The sequence below is a fragment of the Prunus avium genome, chromosome 2 (assembly GCF_965620075.1).
Source record: "Prunus avium chromosome 2, drPruAviu1.hap1.1, whole genome shotgun sequence".
In the NCBI taxonomy this organism is placed as follows: domain Eukaryota; kingdom Viridiplantae; phylum Streptophyta; class Magnoliopsida; order Rosales; family Rosaceae; genus Prunus; species Prunus avium.
In genome coordinates this window covers 21,868,036-21,886,534 of record NC_142285.1, presented here as the reverse complement: position 1 = coordinate 21,886,534, position 18,499 = coordinate 21,868,036, and the positions used below count along the sequence as shown (strand labels likewise).

The following is an 18,499-nucleotide window of genomic DNA, read 5'->3' as shown; positions in this document are numbered from 1 at the left end:
CTATTGAGGAGTTAATATTGATGTCCAGCATCCATTATATCTTAACAAAATTGGACCTACATCTAAGAAGCCCAAAATTGAATTAGTCACAATAACACTTTCCACGCAACATATTCTGAAAACTTGAAATGCAATTGAATTTACAAAACTCCAATTGGCAGATAGAAATGCAGTAATTGAATATGTCAAATCTAATTGCATAAGTGGAATGCACAAAACAAGTTGAGAAAAACTAAACATTCTCCCAACACTCAATCAAATTGTCAAGGATTTACTTACTTAGCATGCACTTAGATTAACGGAATATAAAAACAAAATTATGCATACTCAACAAACTTGAAATGCAATTGAATTTACAAATATCCAATTGACAGACAGAAAGCGGGTAATTAAATATGTGGAATCTAATTGCATAAGTGGAATGCACAAAAACAAGTTGAGAAAACTTGGGAGATGCTGATCCTTTTGGAAGGACTTATGGAGAATGAAAATCCCTCCTAAAATACATATCTTCATTTGGCTGGCTTATCTAGGTAAAATCTTGTCCAATGAGCAAAGAGCCAATAGGAATCTAACTTCAAAACCTTCTTGTCTTCTTTGTGGTTGGCAAACTGAATATGTTATTCATATTCTTAGGGACTGTCCCAAGGCTATGATGGTATGGAATTCTGTTTTAAATTTACACTCTTCTCCTCATTTCTTCCTCTCTAAGCTAAAACCTTGGTTCTTAGGCAATATGCTCTCTAAGGTTAAATGCCCTGATGGTATTGGACGGAATGTTATTTTTACCATTACATGTTGGTATTTCTGTAATTGGCGTAACAAGCATATTTTTAATGTTGAAGTGGATATGCCTTTTACTTCCAGGAATTCCATTTTTATTGTGGTTGTTGAGTGGGTTAAAGCCGCTAATGGCTTTGGCGAGAAACCTGACAGAATACATATTTTTTTGGCTTGGGAACCTCCCACAATTGACCAACTTAAGCTGAATGTGGATGGTTCTAAAAAGGCTGCCACTAATATTATTGGAGCAGGAGGTGTTATTAGGGACTCCTCAGGTGACTGGATTGCCAGTTTTGCTGTGAATTTGGGCCAAGGTCATATCCTGGAGGCTGAGTTTTGGGGTCTATATTTTGGTCCAAAACTTGCTATTGAGAAAGGTATTACTAACCTTGCTATTGAAATGGATGCTGCTATTGTTGTCTCACTTATTCAACAAATCAATTCATTGCAATGCCATCCTCTTGCTGCTTTGGTGCATAGTTGTTGTGATCTCATGATTCAAATTGGAAATTGTCACCTTGTCCACATTTACGGGGAAAAGAATTGTGTTGCTGATTGTTTGGCAAATTGGAGTTATAATCTGGACCTGGGAATCTACTTCTTTGATGAGGCTCCTATCTAGGTTATCTCTTTGTTAGTGGATGACTTGCTTGGTCTTGCTAGGCCTCGACTCATGCGCTGTGTTTTGTTGTTGTTCTATGGGGGTTTCCCCCCATTTCACCAAAAATAAATAAATTTTAACTAAAAAATAGAGAGCATGATTGTAGATGCTCTTAAATGCAGGCAAAGCCACTGCCTCCATTGTTGTTGATGTGAAGAGAGAGGAGAGGGAGAGATGAGAGTGAGAGAGCTGGTGAGAAGAGGAAGATGATGCCAAGGACAATGGAGGAGGGGATGGGGACGCAAAGGAAGGACGACGGAGAATGGCAGGGTCAATGTTGACGCCGATGCCCGTGGCTGCGATGGGGAAGAGAATGGCTTGACTAATGGTCTAACCAAATTTTCTTTAAAATGTTAAGCGGTTGACACGTGTCGAAAGATAATTGGGTTGGGGATACTTAGGTGGAATGCTTACCTTCGCATACCCGTGCCATGCAAGTTTTTCTGTCCTTTATGTCACCTGTCTAATTTCTCCATGTGTCCAATCACTTAACTATAAATAACACTGTTAACTTGAATTGTTAAAAAAAAAAAACCCTAAAAAATTATTAAAGAGACGTTGGTTCCACTTGGGCGGGAACAGATACCAGAGGTAAAAGTAGAAATATGCACTAGTTGAAGGACACCTTGTGCAATTCCACTTGAATTCTAAGTAGAAAAAGAGACATTGGTTCTTAGGACTGCCGGCATCCCTCTCTCTCACTCTCCCTATAGTTATTTTGTCCATTCCACAGACGGCAAATTCCAACTATAGAAGTGCATTTAAATTCTAACTCCATTGCACTTCTTTTATCTGTCTGTTTCAGTTTCTGCCAATTTCCTTCATCCCAATCCTAAACAAATTCAAAACCCATTTCCAATTCTCATCTCGAAACTCCATTTTATATTTCAAATTTCAATCTCTCTGTTTAATCTTCATTACCCATTTCTTTAAATTTCAAATTCTACCACCCAATGTAGACTCTTTTTGTTTATATCCATTTGTCATGTTTTAGCCTAATCCTTGGTATATATTGGCATCCAAGTAGGCAAGAGTGGTGAAGATGATGAGGTGGCCACCTTGGCCACCAATTTCCACCAAGAAATTTGAGGTAGTTATTGTTGCAGGCAGGCTTGAGGGATTGGATAAAACTCAATTTGAAGGTGAGAGAAGAGTTTTGGTTGAGGTTAAATGGAAGGGCCAGAAGGGTAAGGCTTTGGGGTCTTTGAGACGATCTGTGAAGAGGAATTTCACCAAAGAAGGTGGAATTAGAGATGATGGGGGGGGTGGAATTGCAAGGGAGTTTAGGAGTTTGTGCAGTTTTTCTGGTTATAAAGAGGGTATGTTTTACGCTTGGGAGCTTTCATTTACAGTCTTCGATGTGAGTCTCTCTGCCTTTCAATTCATCTTCTTGTTTTTTTTTTCTTCTTTTGTTCTGTTTTTTCGGTAGCAGCAGGAAATTTTTTTGTAGCTCGGTTGTCTCTTTTTCCTTTTTGAGATTGATCATATTGTGATGTTGTATTTGTTTGTTTATACGATTCTTTTGTTTAAGGTTTGTCATTAACCATTGCCTCATCCATCATGTGATTTCTTGAGAAACAGAGTCGGTGTTTATGGAACTGCATCACTGAACCTAGCGCAGTATGCTTCGGTGTCTGAGGAGAAGGAACTTGGACTCAACGTTCCTCTTAATGTTCTTGTTGTGGCCTCAGAGTCTAAGCCATCACTTTCTGTATGTACTGCCTATGTTTAAATTAAACTTCTATGTTCATCCCATTTTGTCACGTCTCTTTGCCAGGTTAGGTATGATCGGTTCATAATTGTATATCATTTTGTACCCTTCTAGCTTATGATTTGGTTATGTTATTGAGTTAAACTTGTGCTTTTAATTCATTTTCTATTTTGATAAGTCCATAATTTCATACACTTGCATGCCTTCTTTACTTAGTGATTTTGCTTAGTTTCTCTTTATTTTGAGTCACTTACCTATGTTTGTGTGTTTTGTAGGTTAAGATAGCAAGAGATAACATTTGATGCAATCCATGCATGTTAAGGGCCTGATTTGGGTGAATGGAAGAAGAGCTTAAAGACAAACTAATTTTGGCTACAACCCCTTTCCAGCCCAATTTCGTAGGTCAACTTCTTGGTCTTGGATCAGCATGCTATGGGGCTCGAATGAGGTGAAGATCTTCATGAAACTTGTTCCAATGGGTGTCTACTACAACATATCCAAATTTCAGCCCAATTGGACATTTGTGGAGTGCTCAGCCCGTCCAACACCCAACCTTGCTCAGCAAGATTTGCAGCTGCCAGCATTTAGTCATGTGCCTCCTTTTAGCCATGTGCCTCACCCCAGCTACAACTGACTTTGTACCCAACATAATGAGTGAAGTTGGGAGGCTTTCCAGCTATGAATTTCTGAATGAGCAAGTTGGTACATGCTGGAGTTATTATAGAGAAAGCATGTGCATGCATGGGAAGCAAAGAGAAAGGAGAGAGAGAAGAATGAGGAATGATGAGAGGCATTTTACTTCAGCCTTTGAACATGGGAATTGAATTGGCAGATCACTTTGGAGCTGGAAATCAGGTTTTAATTGAAAGAGGAAGCATGTGCATGCATGTGAATCAAAAAGGAAAGAAAAGATGAAATGAAGTCAATTCCAGTCTCTGTTCGGTTGCCAACTTGCAAGGCCCAAAACACCCACTTCTACTGCTCCGATGGGAATACTTTCTTCATAGCAGTTGTCCCCATGGGTGTCTAGTATAACATATCCAAATTTGAGCCCCATTAGATACGTTTTGAAACCTCTGGCCTTCCTACACCAAGCCTGGTTCAGAAAACTCGTTTTTCATCAACCAAAAGGCAACCACATGGGTTGGCAGCAAAGGCAGCCACATCTGATCACCTTTGAACCCATGTGAAGATGCTTGAGGTGCAGTAGCAAAACATGAAGGATGGTGTGGGAATCCATCATGATGTTCCTCCCTCTTAGCCCTATAAATAGAGAAGCCTTCAAGCTTCAAAACACACCCCAAGGGGGGGAGCTCTCAAACACTTCTCTAGAGCTCCCTTCCCTTCTCTCCCTCAAATTCTCTTAGTTTCCTTTCAAGTTGTCAATTGTTGTAACAAAATGAGTTTACTAAATTTTCCTTCAAGTTTTCTTAGTTCTACTTTACTTTTATTTGTAATGTACATTCTTTCTTAAGTATTCAAGTTTAATTAGTTTCCAAGTTTCAATTATGGTTTTTGTTCTTATTCATTATGCTTATAAGTTAATATGTTAGTTTGAATGATTGATCACCATTTAGGCTTGCATGTTAGCTATCTTGGTTTGAATTAAGAGTAGACACCATGCTTTAATTCGAATTGAACTATGAATAGGAAGAGTATGTATGGACATTCGACAACAGGGATTAGATACATGCTTGGTTGTTTAAATTGTTCTTCTATGCTTAATGGGTTCCTAATGCTTAATTTTAGGTTAGACAACAAATGATCAAATTAGGGAATTAGGAACACAAGGTTTTGACCAAACACCATGGCTTAATCATACTTTAGCTAGAATCAATCCGTTAATCTAATTGAACTTGGGAACTTATCTACTTGAGTTATTTTCTTTTCTTTCTTTCTTGTTTTATTTATTTTCTTTCTTGTTATTCTGTTTTGTGTAGGAAAACTGAATTGGATTATTCAATCACCAATCCCTGTGGAATCGACCTCGCACTTACATATCTTATACTACCGAACGGCTCGTGCACTTGCGAGTATCACAAGTTGAAGATGCAGCTGAATCCATTTTGGTGCAGCTGAATCGACGCAACAAGTTTTTGGCGCCGTTGCCGGGGATCGGTAACATTGTTTGATTCTATTTGGCTTTCCTACTTTATTTTATTTTTTTCTTAACTGGACAATTTCTTGTTTTAAAGTTAATGACATTAATGGACAAGTTGTGTTTGTAGTCCAACAGAAAAGGACAATTGCCCAACAAGCAAGAGAACTGGGTTTAAGTCCCAGCTTACACAACCCATTGGTGCTCGTTGCTTTGAAGCTTGGAATTGGATGTGTGTTGATTTTCCTTTTCATTTTAGTTTTTATTTCCTAATCCTTTTAATTCTATTTCAAGTTTTCTGTGTTTGTTTTAGCAATTTATTATAGCTCAATAATAAAGGGAAAGAGAAGGCAACTTCAATCATAAAGATAGGAAGTGTGGAGTAGTGGGAGAAGTCGCGACCTCCAAATGCATCACGCTCGACCTAATCACTTCAAGGGGGAGTATTCCAATCCTTTCTCTTTAGTTGTTTTGTTATTATTTCAATAATTTTAATTTTCTATTTCTTTTATAAGAAAATAAAAAAAAAGATTTTTTATATGAGCTGACTCGTGGTAACTCCAGTAAGCACTTCCGTCAATACAGTGTCTAGGAGTTCTTTAGGCGACACCTTCGGTGTCTAAGAAGTTTGGGTTTTAAGCGGGACCATTGTGACCCCTCCAACCTTCCCGGATCCCCTGGCTGTGTTTTCTGAGGCCCTTAACTGGTCATCCGTGAGTTGCTTGTATATTGTGTGTTTTTAAATTAAGTTTTTTTTTATTTTCTTTGTTTTCTTTTCTGTTGAGTCTTTGTTTTTGTTTTGTCTTTGTTTTTGTTTTGTTAAGTTAGTTTATTTATTTATTTACGTGGTATGGTTAGTTAGTTTATTTCTGAGTGTTAAAACACATTTTTATTTTATTTCAAACTTTGCATTAAAAACAAACAAAAACAAACCAAAAAAAAAAAAAAAACAACAACAACAACAACAACAAAAAAAAAAAAACTTCTTCTTCTTCTTCATCTTCTTTATCTTCATCTTCATCATCATCATGGCTTGCCTCTATTGTCTCGCACTTGTAGAATCTGCAGCAGCTCTACATGGTCCTCATTCTTTCTCTGCAGTGCTTCCACATGCTGATTGGCACAGTAAAGTCGCTTCTGCAAATCTGCCACCAAAGCCTTCAAGGAAGCCACTTCCTCGTTCAGCGCTGTGCACTCCCGCATCCTCGCCAGTAATCGCATGCCCAAATTGGTAGCCGAGACCGCATGGAGCACAGATAAAGAGTGGGACTCATCCACTGCCATCTTGTCAGACCTACGTGCCACATGCAGATGATCTGCCGGTGTGAGTATACTGCCAATCATGCCACCCAACAGCACTGCTCTGTTCGGCATTGCCTCAGCAAAGTTCGGTATTGCCTCAGCAAAGTTTGAGGCCGTGCCGTGATGATATGTGGAGTTTGGGAAGACAGGAGTTGGAGGAGCCCTTGGCTGGGCATTTGGAGGTGCAAGTGAGAGCTCAAGGTTGAGATCATCAAGGTGAGTGCATGAGGATGCCATTTGTTTTGCTTCTGAATTTTTTGATGTTTTTCCTTGAGTTTGCAGGAAGAAATGCTGGGTATCATCCGCTTGCAGAGGTGTGGTTTAAATAGACATATGCTGATGAGAGAGAGCCAACACCATTTCGGATTTCCCGGGCATGCTCGACCTAATCGCTTCAAGGGGGAGCACATTAACTTTCACTTTACTTTTCTTTTTTCCGTGTTTTCTGGTGTTTTATGTTTTTGCCCGTTACTTTCATTTTCTAGTGCTTTGTGTTTTCTTTTCCGTTTGTCGTCTTCGTTTTATTTTAGTTGGGAAGTGTGTTTTCTTTTTCTTTTTCTTTCTGCAACCTTACTCTTTTATTTCCGAAATAAAATAATGAAATTACAAAAACAACAAAATAAAATAAAAACAACAATAATGCAGTAGGAAATCATTTCTTCACAGTGCTCGGTGTCTCGACCATTGGAGCTTTGAGTTTGGCCCTATGGCTGTCCTCTTCTGGATTTTCACGCACAGCCTCTTGGGGCTCATCACTTGAGCTCCCAAAGATCGCACTCTTAGCTTGAGCGTAACGTATCTCGCGATCTGCTTGCTTGCGTTTACTCGGTCGGTCTAGGTCCTCCAGCTGCTTTCGCATGTCGCGAGAATACAACTCTACCATCTTTGATAGGTTTTTATTCTCGTCCCGCAATACTTCTAGCTGGTGTCGATTCACCTCCACTATCCTTGCCCTCTCCCTTTTCAAGCTTTTTATAGCACTCTGACACTCTTCAACCATACTTCGCTCCGCCGCCAATTGACCCTTTAGCACCTCTACCTCATGGGACTTCGCAAGTAGGCGATGACCCAAACTTGCGACTGATGCCGTACTCTGCACGCTCAGTGCCAGGGCATCGCTCACGACCCGGTTGTCATCCCTTGTCCCCAGCACACGTATATCTTTAGGAGTCACTAAATTTCTAGCCACTCCAATGGCAACATCGTTGTCCAGGAGTATTTGATAACAGTACCATTTCTCACACCAGAAAACCCAGCACACCCAAACACCAACCAATTACTCTACACACCCATAACAACCTGCCAGCACTTTCTGATAGCAAGGACAATGGTTGATGATCACACCGTTCATTCCATCATATACAAACCTAGCACCCTTTCTGTAATTTTATGAGAATTCTAGAACAATCTCTGATAAGTGTATATATACACTCACTGTGTAACAAACATTTTCAATATAAGAAAAGAGCCTTACCTTTATCTTATCAGTCTGTTTCATTTCCTTCATGGTATCATAGCCACAGCCTCACGGTACCTCTCCCTCTATGCCCACTTCCTCTGCCTCCTCCTCTCCTCCCACCCCCCTGCCTCCTCCTCTCCTCCCAACCCCTCCATGACTGACCCCTCAACCATTTCTCCCCATCACATCGCCAATCTTATTCCTCTCAAACTTACCCAGTCCAATTTTTTGCTATGGAAATCTGTTCTCACCCCCATTCTTGAAAACTATGACCTCCTTGATGTTATTGACGGCTCTCACCCTTGTCCTCCCCAATATCTACCCCCACCATCAACCTTGAGTACCACCACCATCAACCCTGAGTACACCATCAACCCTGCGTACCTCACTTGGCTCAAACGGGATCGTATTTGCAAGATCTGGCTCAATGCTTCTTTATCCGAATCTGTTCTCTCTTACACCGTCGGCTCCACTACTGCTCATGCCCTCTGGACCACCCTCGAACGCCGCTTCTCCTCTCTATCTAGATCTCATGTTCTTCAGTTGAAGAGTCGCCTCCAAACCATCCAAAAGCATGACCGCCCCATGACTGACTATCTCCAGGACCTCAAAGGCATATCTGACGCTCTCACCGCCGCCGGCGAAGCCCTCTCTGACTCTGACTTGGTGGCTCACACGCTCCATGGTTTACCCACCGATTATGACGCTTTTGCTACCTCGATCCGTGTTCGATATGAGCCGATTCACCCCGATGCTCTTCACGGCCTCCTTCTCAGCGAGGAAATTGAACTCACTAAGCGCTCTGGAGCTCTTTTACCTACCCCCGTGGGCCCCACTCCAACTCAGGCCTTTTCAGCCCTCACCAACACTTCCAGGCCCAACCCCCACACGTCCAGACCCTCTCGTGGCCATAATCCAACTTTCAGGCCCTCTTTCTCCCCACCTCAACGCCCACTCTTTAATCACCCCACCAACCCCCCCTCTTTCTTTCGCTCTACCCCGTCCCATCGCTTTCCCAACTCCTCCAGAGTTCGCTGTCAAATTTGTCATACTCTCAATCATTCTGCCATTAACTGTCATCAACGCATGAATCATGCGTATCAAGGAAGGGTTCCCCCCGCCACACTTCAAGCCATGGTTGCTACCTCCGGCACTTCACCTCATACCTCTGGCTCTACATGGTATGCTGACACCGGCACCACCAACCATGTCACCAACGACCTGTCCAATCTTACACTTCATTCCCCATATCCTGGCCACGAACGAGTCACTGTGGGCAACGGTCAGGGTCTTGACATCCACCACGTTGGTCAATCTACTGTCACACCATCTTCCTCCTCTAGTTCTTCCTTCTCTCTCACCAACATTCTTCATGTTCCCACTATCAAGCATAATTTATTATCTGTTCGTCAATTCACTCGTGATAACAACTGTCTGATAACTTTTACTCCTTCTGATTGTGTGATTAAGGATTTACGTTCGGGGAAAGCTCTGTTTCAGGGCCGTATTGATGGCAATCTCTATCCCATTCATCTCCATGTCTCCTCACCTCCTCCTCCAGCTGCGCTTCTCAGCACCGCTCCTCCCCTTCTCTGGCATCAGCGCATTGGTCATCCCTCCCCTGCGACTCTTCATCATATCTTATCTCACCAACAACTCAAGTCCATTCCCACCAAATTTTCTTTTGTCTGCACTGATTGTCAATTAGGAAAGCACACCAAGTTACCCTTCCCTAGATCCCTTAGCCTTACCTCTTCTCCATTACAACTCATTCACAGTGATGTATGGGGTCCTGCCCCTATCTCTTCTGTAACTGGCTTTAAATATTATGTCACATTTATTGATGACTGGTCTCGATTTACCTGGTTCTATCCTTTACACTGCAAATCAGAAGTTTTTCCTACATTTCAACAATTCAAATCTCTTGTTGAAAAACAATTTAATTTACATATTAAAGCTTTGCGATGTGATAATGGCGGTGAATACACCAGCTCCTCTTTTCGAACCTTTTTGGCCAATCAAGGCATTGCTCAACAATTCTCTTGCCCGCATACGCCTGAGCAAAATGGATTGGTGAGCGAAAGCATCGCCACATACTTGAGCTGACTCGAACCCTCCTTGCGCAATCTGCATTGCCTATCAAGTATTGGGTGGAAGTTGCTCAGACATCTATCTACTTGATCAATCGATTACCCTCTTCTTTGCTACATCACCTTAGTCCCTTACAAACATTATTTAATTGTGTTCCTGACTATGCCTTTCTCAAAGCATATGGTTGCCTTTGTTTTCCTTGGATCAGGCCATACACATCACACAAGCTGAGTTTTCGGAGTGCCAGATGTATCCTTATCGGCTATGCCATCCAGCACAAAGGTTACCGCTGCCTTGACTTATCCACTGGCAAAGTTTATATCTCCAGACACGTCACCTTTGATGAATCCCAATTCCCTTTCAAAATTTCCCCTTCTCCCTTGTCCTCTCCTTGCCCTGACTCCACCACAACACCTCATCTTTTGCCATTTCCATTCTTTATTCCAAACACAACCCAACCCACAATCCCAGCCCCTTCCTCCTCGCTTATACCCTTACAACCATCACCCACTCCACCCTTAACCCCGCCTTCCCCCCCACCACCCCCCCACCGCCGCCGCCGCCACTGCCACCTACTAATGCCCATCCTATGCAAACCCGATCCAAAAGTGGCATAACCAAACCCAAAGCCCTTACTACCCGACATCCCTTCCCTTATGCCCTCACTACCACTAAATCTTCCACCACTCCATCCACCTATCTTCAGGCAGCCAAAGATCCCCACTGGTCAGCTGCAATGCACAAAGAAATTGAGGCTCTCCATCAAACTCAGACCTGGACCTTGGTTCCCCCAAGCCCCACCTACAACTTGGTGGGCTGTAAATGGGTTTTTCGTCTCAAGCAAAAGGCCGATGGAACAATCGAGCGGTATAAAGCCCGTTTAGTAGCCAAAGGGTTCCATCAACAAGAAGGAGTGGACTTTACTGACACTTTCAGCCCTGTTGCAAAGCCCACCACGATCCGCATCATTCTGTCTCTCGCTGTTCAACATGATTGGCCTATCTCCCAGCTTGATGTATCTAATGCCTTCTTGCATGGCCACTTACATGAGGATGTCTTCATGACCCAGCCTCCTGGCTTTCAAGATCCCACCAAGCTCAACTATGTCTGCAAATTAAACAAATCCTTATATGGGTTGAAACAGGCCCCACGGGCTTGGTATGAAGAACTCCAAAATGCTCTCCTGACTATGGGTTTCTCTCCCTCTACGGCTGACCCCACATTATTTGTCAAGTTTGATTCCCACATCACCTTTCTTTTGGTATATGTTGATGACATTGTCTTGACAGGCAGCTCTGCCTCCTATTGCCAGCAGCTCATCTCTCAACTCGGCTCCAAATTCTCCATGAAAGATCTTGGGCCCCTTCATTACTTCCTTGGTCTTGAAGTTCATCGCCACACCAATGGGTTGTTTCTCTCCCAATCCAAGTACACCTACGATCTCCTTGCCAAGCATAACATGCTTGATGCCAAACCTTTTCCGTCCCCGGCATCCACAACCAAACTTGACTCCACCACAGGTGATCTCCTTCTGGATCCCACTTCCTATCGGTCTCTTGTCGGTGCTCTCCAATATCTTACTTGGACCAGACCAGATATTTCATTCTCTGTTAACCAAGTATGTCAGTACCTTCACAATCCTCGTACTCCACACCTCACTTCTGCCAAACGAATTCTCCGGTACCTCAAACACACACCTAATTCTGGTATACAATTCAAAAAAGGCAGCAACTCTCTAACTATCTTTTCTGATGCTGATTGGGCTGGTTGCCCGGTTGACCGCCGCTCCACATCTGGTTTTTGCATCTTTTTGGGATCTAATCTTGTCTCTTGGTCTGCTAAAAAGCAACCCACCGTTGCTCGTTCATCAACCGAGGCCGAGTATCGCGCTTTAGCCAATTCTGCTGCTGAAGCCATCTGGATCTGCGCTCTTCTCAAGGACCTTCATGTTCATCTCTCACAAGCACCCACCTTCTACTGTGACAGTATCAGTGCCATTGCCTCAGCTGCGAACCCAATCTTTCATGCCCGAATGAAGCATATAGAAATTGATTATCACTACATTCGAGAGCTTTTTACATCCAAGGCAATCTCTATTCACCATGTCTCCTCCTCTGCCCAGCTTGCTGACATCTTCACAAAAAATCTCCCAACACCTAGATTCCAACTGCTCAGTTCCAAGCTGATTATTCACCACCCTCATATCAGCTTGCGGGGGGCTGATAACAGTACCATTTCTCACACCAGAAAACCCAGCACACCCAAACACCAACCAATTACTCTACACACCCATAACAACCTGCCAGCACTTTCTGATAGCAAGGACAATGGTTGATGATCACACCGTTCATTCCATCATATACAAACCTAGCACCCTTTCTGTAATTTTATGAGAATTCTAGAACAATCTCTGATAAGTGTATATATACACTCACTGTGTAACAAACATTTTCAATATAAGAAAAGAGCCTTACCTTTATCTTATCAGTCTGTTTCATTTCCTTCAGTATTGAGTCAGTTACTGTCACAGGCCCCCGTGCGGAAGCAAAGTAGGGCATCCATACTGGTGCCGCTGCTTGGCCTCGTGTCTGAGTCGGTGGAGCTAGGTTGAGATCCAAGGAAAAAGGGTAGGAAGAGGCCATTTGATTTCTCACTCTTTGTTCTTCTTTCTTTTCTGTTTTGTGTGTTTCTGAGTTTGTGTTTTTCACCCGTTCTTTTTACCTTTTTATAGACTTAGTCTGCTTATCTCTATATATCGCCGCACCCATTTCCCAACCTCCCCTTAATTGCATTTTCACCTTTCACAACCTTCAAAGTGAAAAAGTCGTCCCGCTTCACCCAAGAGGCCAATAATTCTGGCTTGGGGGATGTGAAAGCGGCCTCTGCGCGCCGACACATCCCTCACCTCTTTTGCCCGTGACTTCCCAGGAACCGAGGCATTAGGGACCACATTTTCTCTTTTCAGAAATCCCGCCTTTGCGCTCCCAATTCACGTTTCTTCTTAAAAATAAAAAATAATAATAATAAAAATTGTGTGGGCTTCGGATTTCTTTGTGGGTCGGGTTTTCACCGTTGTTTAGGTTTCAAAGTGGGTTAACCTTCTTTTGGGTTGGGCTTTCAATCGTTTGGGTTTTGGTTTGCGTAAGATTGTTTGTTTAGGACTTTTGGTTTCAAGTGTTTTACTGTTTCGTTTCTTTTTTATTTGTTTGTTTGTTTTGTAATTTTTATTTTGTAATTATTTTATTTTTGTATTTTAATTCTTGTGTGTTTTGTGATTTTATATTTACTTACTTTAGTACCTTTCATTTCTTGTTATGACATTGCTTGTTCCTAATTTTTAAACATTGAGGACAATGTTCATTTCTAGGTTTGGGGGTATTGGAGTTTAGCAAGTAAATTTGGTTTTTCTTTAAAAAAAAAAAAAACAACAAATTTAAATTAATTTCTTGCTTGTTTTATTTTGAGTCTTGTTTTGTTTTGAGTCACTTTCCGAACACTTATGATGAGATTGTGATAAATGTTTGCATGACTTAAAATTGGATTTCATTTTATTATTATTATTTAATTATGAAAAAAATAAAATTTTGGCATCGTTCTAGCATGATATGTTCGAAACCTTCTTTGCACTTGCCATTTGTTTCATAATTTTCCAATTAAAGGATTTGCATGACCCCAAAGAATTGTATCAAGCATAAATTAGACTTATATAACCATATAATGTGAGCTTTTGAGCCTTGTTCTTCATTTCATGAGTGTTATACACATACTCTTATTTTCTTGTCATCAAAGTTGTTGTTTGATCTCATTATTCATTGATTTGGTTGAACACTTAAAAGTCATTCATTCTTTTGCAATTTGATTTCATGACATTTAAGAAATGATATTAAGGCCCTCTTTGGATCGTTTGTGCCTTTCAAGCTAACCTTATGCATGCTTAAGCATGATTTTCCATTGTTAACAATTTTGAGCCTACATGTAAACCTTTTCTTTCATTTTACCAATTATATTTCCTCACCTTAGCCCGAAAAACAAATATTTACCTTTCTAAGGAACTCATGAGCTCTAATTCGGATGTGTTTTTCATGCTAAGTTTGGGAAGGGATATTACATAAAGAAAAAGAAAAAAAAAATAGAAGAGAAATTCACACAATTGGTGAAAGAAAAGAAGAAAAAAAAAAAAGTTGTGATTAAGTGGTGGTTGATTGAAAATTCATTTTTGGGCCTTCAAAATAAATTGGTGTTTGGAAAGGAGTGTGAATCAATGTAAATGAAGGTATAAGGAGTTTTGATCATGTAAAAGAAAAAAAATCTAATCATGATGATTCGAAGTCTTGTAAACAATTATTTTATGCTCTTACATTTTGAGTTCCTTGGACTTTGTATTATCCATACCCTTCATTTCTCACTCACCTTACACCCTTGGCCCCATTACAACCTATCTTAAAGACCTAAATTGATCTTAAATGTCATGTGGTTGAATTGCATGCATTTTCTTACTTTTAAGTGTTTGGCATCCTTCTTGAGATCATATTAATGCAAGTTCTTCATCTTCCTATTTTTGAGTTAGGTCCCTTATGATTTAACTCTAATCTCATGTTTATAACTAAGTGTTGCATTGTAGCCCTCTTCTGAGTGATTCATTTGTGAGAGGACAACTTTGGTGAGATTTGAAGTTGCATTTGTGCTTGGTATGATTTTTGAAATTGTGTGAAAACTAAGATTGGGGAATTTGTTGCATTTGGCTATCACACTACTACACTTTGAGCATGTTGTGTTTTGAACTTTGCCGCCTTGTAAATAATATCTAAAATTGAGCTTTTATTGTTAAAACTTTTGAGTTATGTGCATGAGTCATCTCTCTTCAGAAAATGTTCGGAAAGATTGTTTTGAGTTTACTTTTTATATTTTTTATTTATTTATTTATTTATTTTGGTTTTGTAATTATTTTTATTTTGGTTTTTCTGTTTATTTTATTTTGCTTAAGGACTAACAAATCTAATAAGTTTTCTAACCACCTTGTTTTGTAGAGTTAGTAAAACGTTTGTGGGTATCGTTTCTATTAAACCCTCAGGAGACACAACTCCTCCTACTAGGGATGCCTAGAGGTTTAAAGGCTTGTTGCATACGCTCAATGCAATCGAGTTACCTACGAAAGTGGTCTAGTTAACTTCTTGTTTTGTTTTTAACTTTGTTTTGTGTTGTTTTGCTCGAGGACTAGCAAAATCTAGGTTTGGGGGTATTTGATCGGTTCATAATTGTATATCATTTTGTACCCTTCTAGCTTATGATTTGGTTATGTTATTGAGTTAAACTTGTGCTTTTAATTCATTTTCTATTTTGATAAGTCCATAATTTCATACACTTGCATGCCTTCTTTACTTAGTGATTTTGCTTAGTTTCTCTTTATTTTGAGTCACTTACCTATGTTTGTGTGTTTTGTAGGTTAAGATAGCAAGAGATAACATTTGATGCAATCCATGCATGTTAAGGGCCTGATTTGGGTGAATGGAAGAAGAGCTTAAAGACAAACTAATTTTGGCTACAACCCCTTTCCAGCCCAATTTCGTAGGTCAACTTCTTGGTCTTGGATCAGCATGCTATGGGGCTCGAATGAGGTGAAGATCTTCATGAAACTTGTTCCAATGGGTGTCTACTACAACATATCCAAATTTCAGCCCAATTGGACATTTGTGGAGTGCTCAGCCCGTCCAACACCCAACCTTGCTCAGCAAGATTTGCAGCTGCCAGCATTTAGTCATGTGCCTCCTTTTAGCCATGTGCCTCACCCCAGCTACAACTGACTTTGTACCCAACATAATGAGTGAAGTTGGGAGGCTTTCCAGCTATGAATTTCTGAATGAGCAAGTTGGTACATGCTGGAGTTATTATAGAGAAAGCATGTGCATGCATGGGAAGCAAAGAGAAAGGAGAGAGAGAAGAATGAGGAATGATGAGAGGCATTTTACTTCAGCCTTTGAACATGGGAATTGAATTGGCAGATCACTTTGGAGCTGGAAATCAGGTTTTAATTGAAAGAGGAAGCATGTGCATGCATGTGAATCAAAAAGGAAAGAAAAGATGAAATGAAGTCAATTCCAGTCTCTGTTCGGCTGCCAACTTGCAAGGCCCAAAACACCCACTTCTACTGCTCCGATGGGAATACTTTCTTCATAGCAGTTGTCCCAATGGGTGTCTAGTATAACATATCCAAATTTGAGCCCCATTAGATACGTTTTGAAACCTCTGGCCTTCCTACACCAAGCCTGGTTCAGAAAACTCGTTTTTCATCAACCAAAAGGCAACCACATGGGTTGGCAGCAAAGGCAGCCACATCTGATCACCTTTGAACCCATGTGAAGATGCTTGAGGTGTGATCGGTTCATAATTGTATATCATTTTGTACCCTTCTAGCTTATGATTTGGTTATATTTTTGAGTTAAACTTGTGCTTTTAATCCTTTTTGTGTTTATCTTTCAGTTCATTGAGATTTAGGTAATAATGATGGCTTTGGATAGTAAATGATGCAATCAATGCATGTTAGGGCCTAATTTGGATGAATGGATGAAGAGCTTAAAGACAAATTCATTATGGCTACAGCCCCCTGCCAGTCCAGTTCCGTAGGTCATATTGCAAGCTTTGTTTCAGCGACCTACATAGCTCGGATGAGGCCACATTCTTCATGAAAGTTGTTCCAATGGGTGTATACTATAACATATCCGAAATTCAGCCCTATTGGATAATTGTGGAGTCTGTTACCTAGCAAACACAGAGCCATGCTCAGGATGGATTTTATCAGCGCGCAAAATGAGTTAGCAATTTGTTTTGGCCTTAACTTCCTCCTCCGACCTTGGATTGGCCCAAATGATATATGGCTGGAAAGAAGACATTCTGAACTTCAAGTTTGAGTGCTTAAAGTCTTAATTTGCTTAAGGGAAGCCCAATTCGTAAGCCCTTGAAGTTGCTGGTCATGCTGACCTCAGGATGAGCTATTATTTCTGGTTGGAAGCTTGGTCATGGTGACATGAAGATGAGCTAGGGCTGCTGGTGGGATTTATTAGTGAAGTGCATCAACCATTTCAGATTTTATAATGGAAGTGTTGTATGCATTAGTGAAGTGCATCAACCATTTCAGATTTTATAATGCAAGTGTTGTATGCATTAGCCATACTTAATTCAGATTTTCAGTTTCCTTAGGCCTATATATAGTGAGGTTTCCCAAGCTTGTAAACACACCCCAAGGGGGGGAGCTCTCAAGCACTTCTCTAGAGCTCCCTTCCCTTCTCTCCCTCAAATTCTCTTAGTTTCCCTTTGTAGTTCTCAATTGTTGTAATAAGATCATTCTATTAAATTTTCTTTGTACTAAATATCAAACATCTCTCTACTTCCCTTCTCTTCCAAAAGTCTTCATGTCTCAAACACTTCACAAACACATTTCTCTTCCTTCCCTAAGTTCTCAAATTCTCCAAGTTCACAAACATCCTCCAAGTTCTCAACCACTCTCTTCCAAATTCTCAAAGTTCCTAAACACTCTCTTCCAAAATCCACAAAGCTCTCAAAACACCTCTCTACTTTCTTCTCCAAATCCTCCAAGTTCTCAAACAGTCTCTTCCAAATTCCCCATGTCTTAAACACATGTTCTTCCAAAATTCTCTAAAGTTCCCAAACACTTTCTTCTCCCTCCTCAAAGTTCTCAAACACTTCCTTTCTTCCTCAAAGTTCTCTTAGTTTCCTTAATGTTTTCTTAGTTGTAATTTATTTTTCTTTGTTATGTAAATTCTTTTCTTAAGTTTTCAAGTTGAATTAGTTTCCAAGTTTCAATTATGGTTTTTGTTCTTATTCATTATGCTTATAAGTTAATATGCTAGTTTGAATGATTGATCACCATTTAGGCTTGCATGTTAGCTATCTTGGTTTGAATTAAGAGTATACACCATGCTTTAATTCGAATTGAACTATGAATAGGAAGAGTATGTATGGACATTCGACAACAGGGATTAGATACATGCTTGGTTGTTTAAAATGTTCTTCTATGCTTAATGGGTTCCTAATGCTTAATTTTAGGTTAGACAACAAATGATCAAATTAGGGAATTAGGAACACAAGGTTATGACCACACACCATGGCTTAATCATACTTTAGCTAGAATCAATCCATTAATCTAAATTGAACTTGGGAACTTATTTGCTTGAGTTACTTATTTCTTTCTTCCTTGTTTTATGTTTTTTTTTTTTTTTTTGTTTCTATTTTGTGTAGGGAAACTAAATTGGATCATTCAATCACCAATCCCTGTGGAATCGACCTCGCACTTACATATGCTATACTACCAACGGTTCGTGCACTTGCGAGTATCACAAGTTGAGGATGCAGCTTAATCCATTTTGGTGGAGCTAAATC

At 40.4% G+C, this 18,499-nt stretch overlaps 1 pseudogene; it reads left to right on the top strand.

Moving 5' to 3' along the window:
* The first annotated feature begins 2,489 nt into the window (after positions 1–2,489).
* Positions 2,490–18,499, top strand: part of LOC148296610 (uncharacterized) — a 37,032-nt pseudogene continuing 21,022 nt past the window's right edge.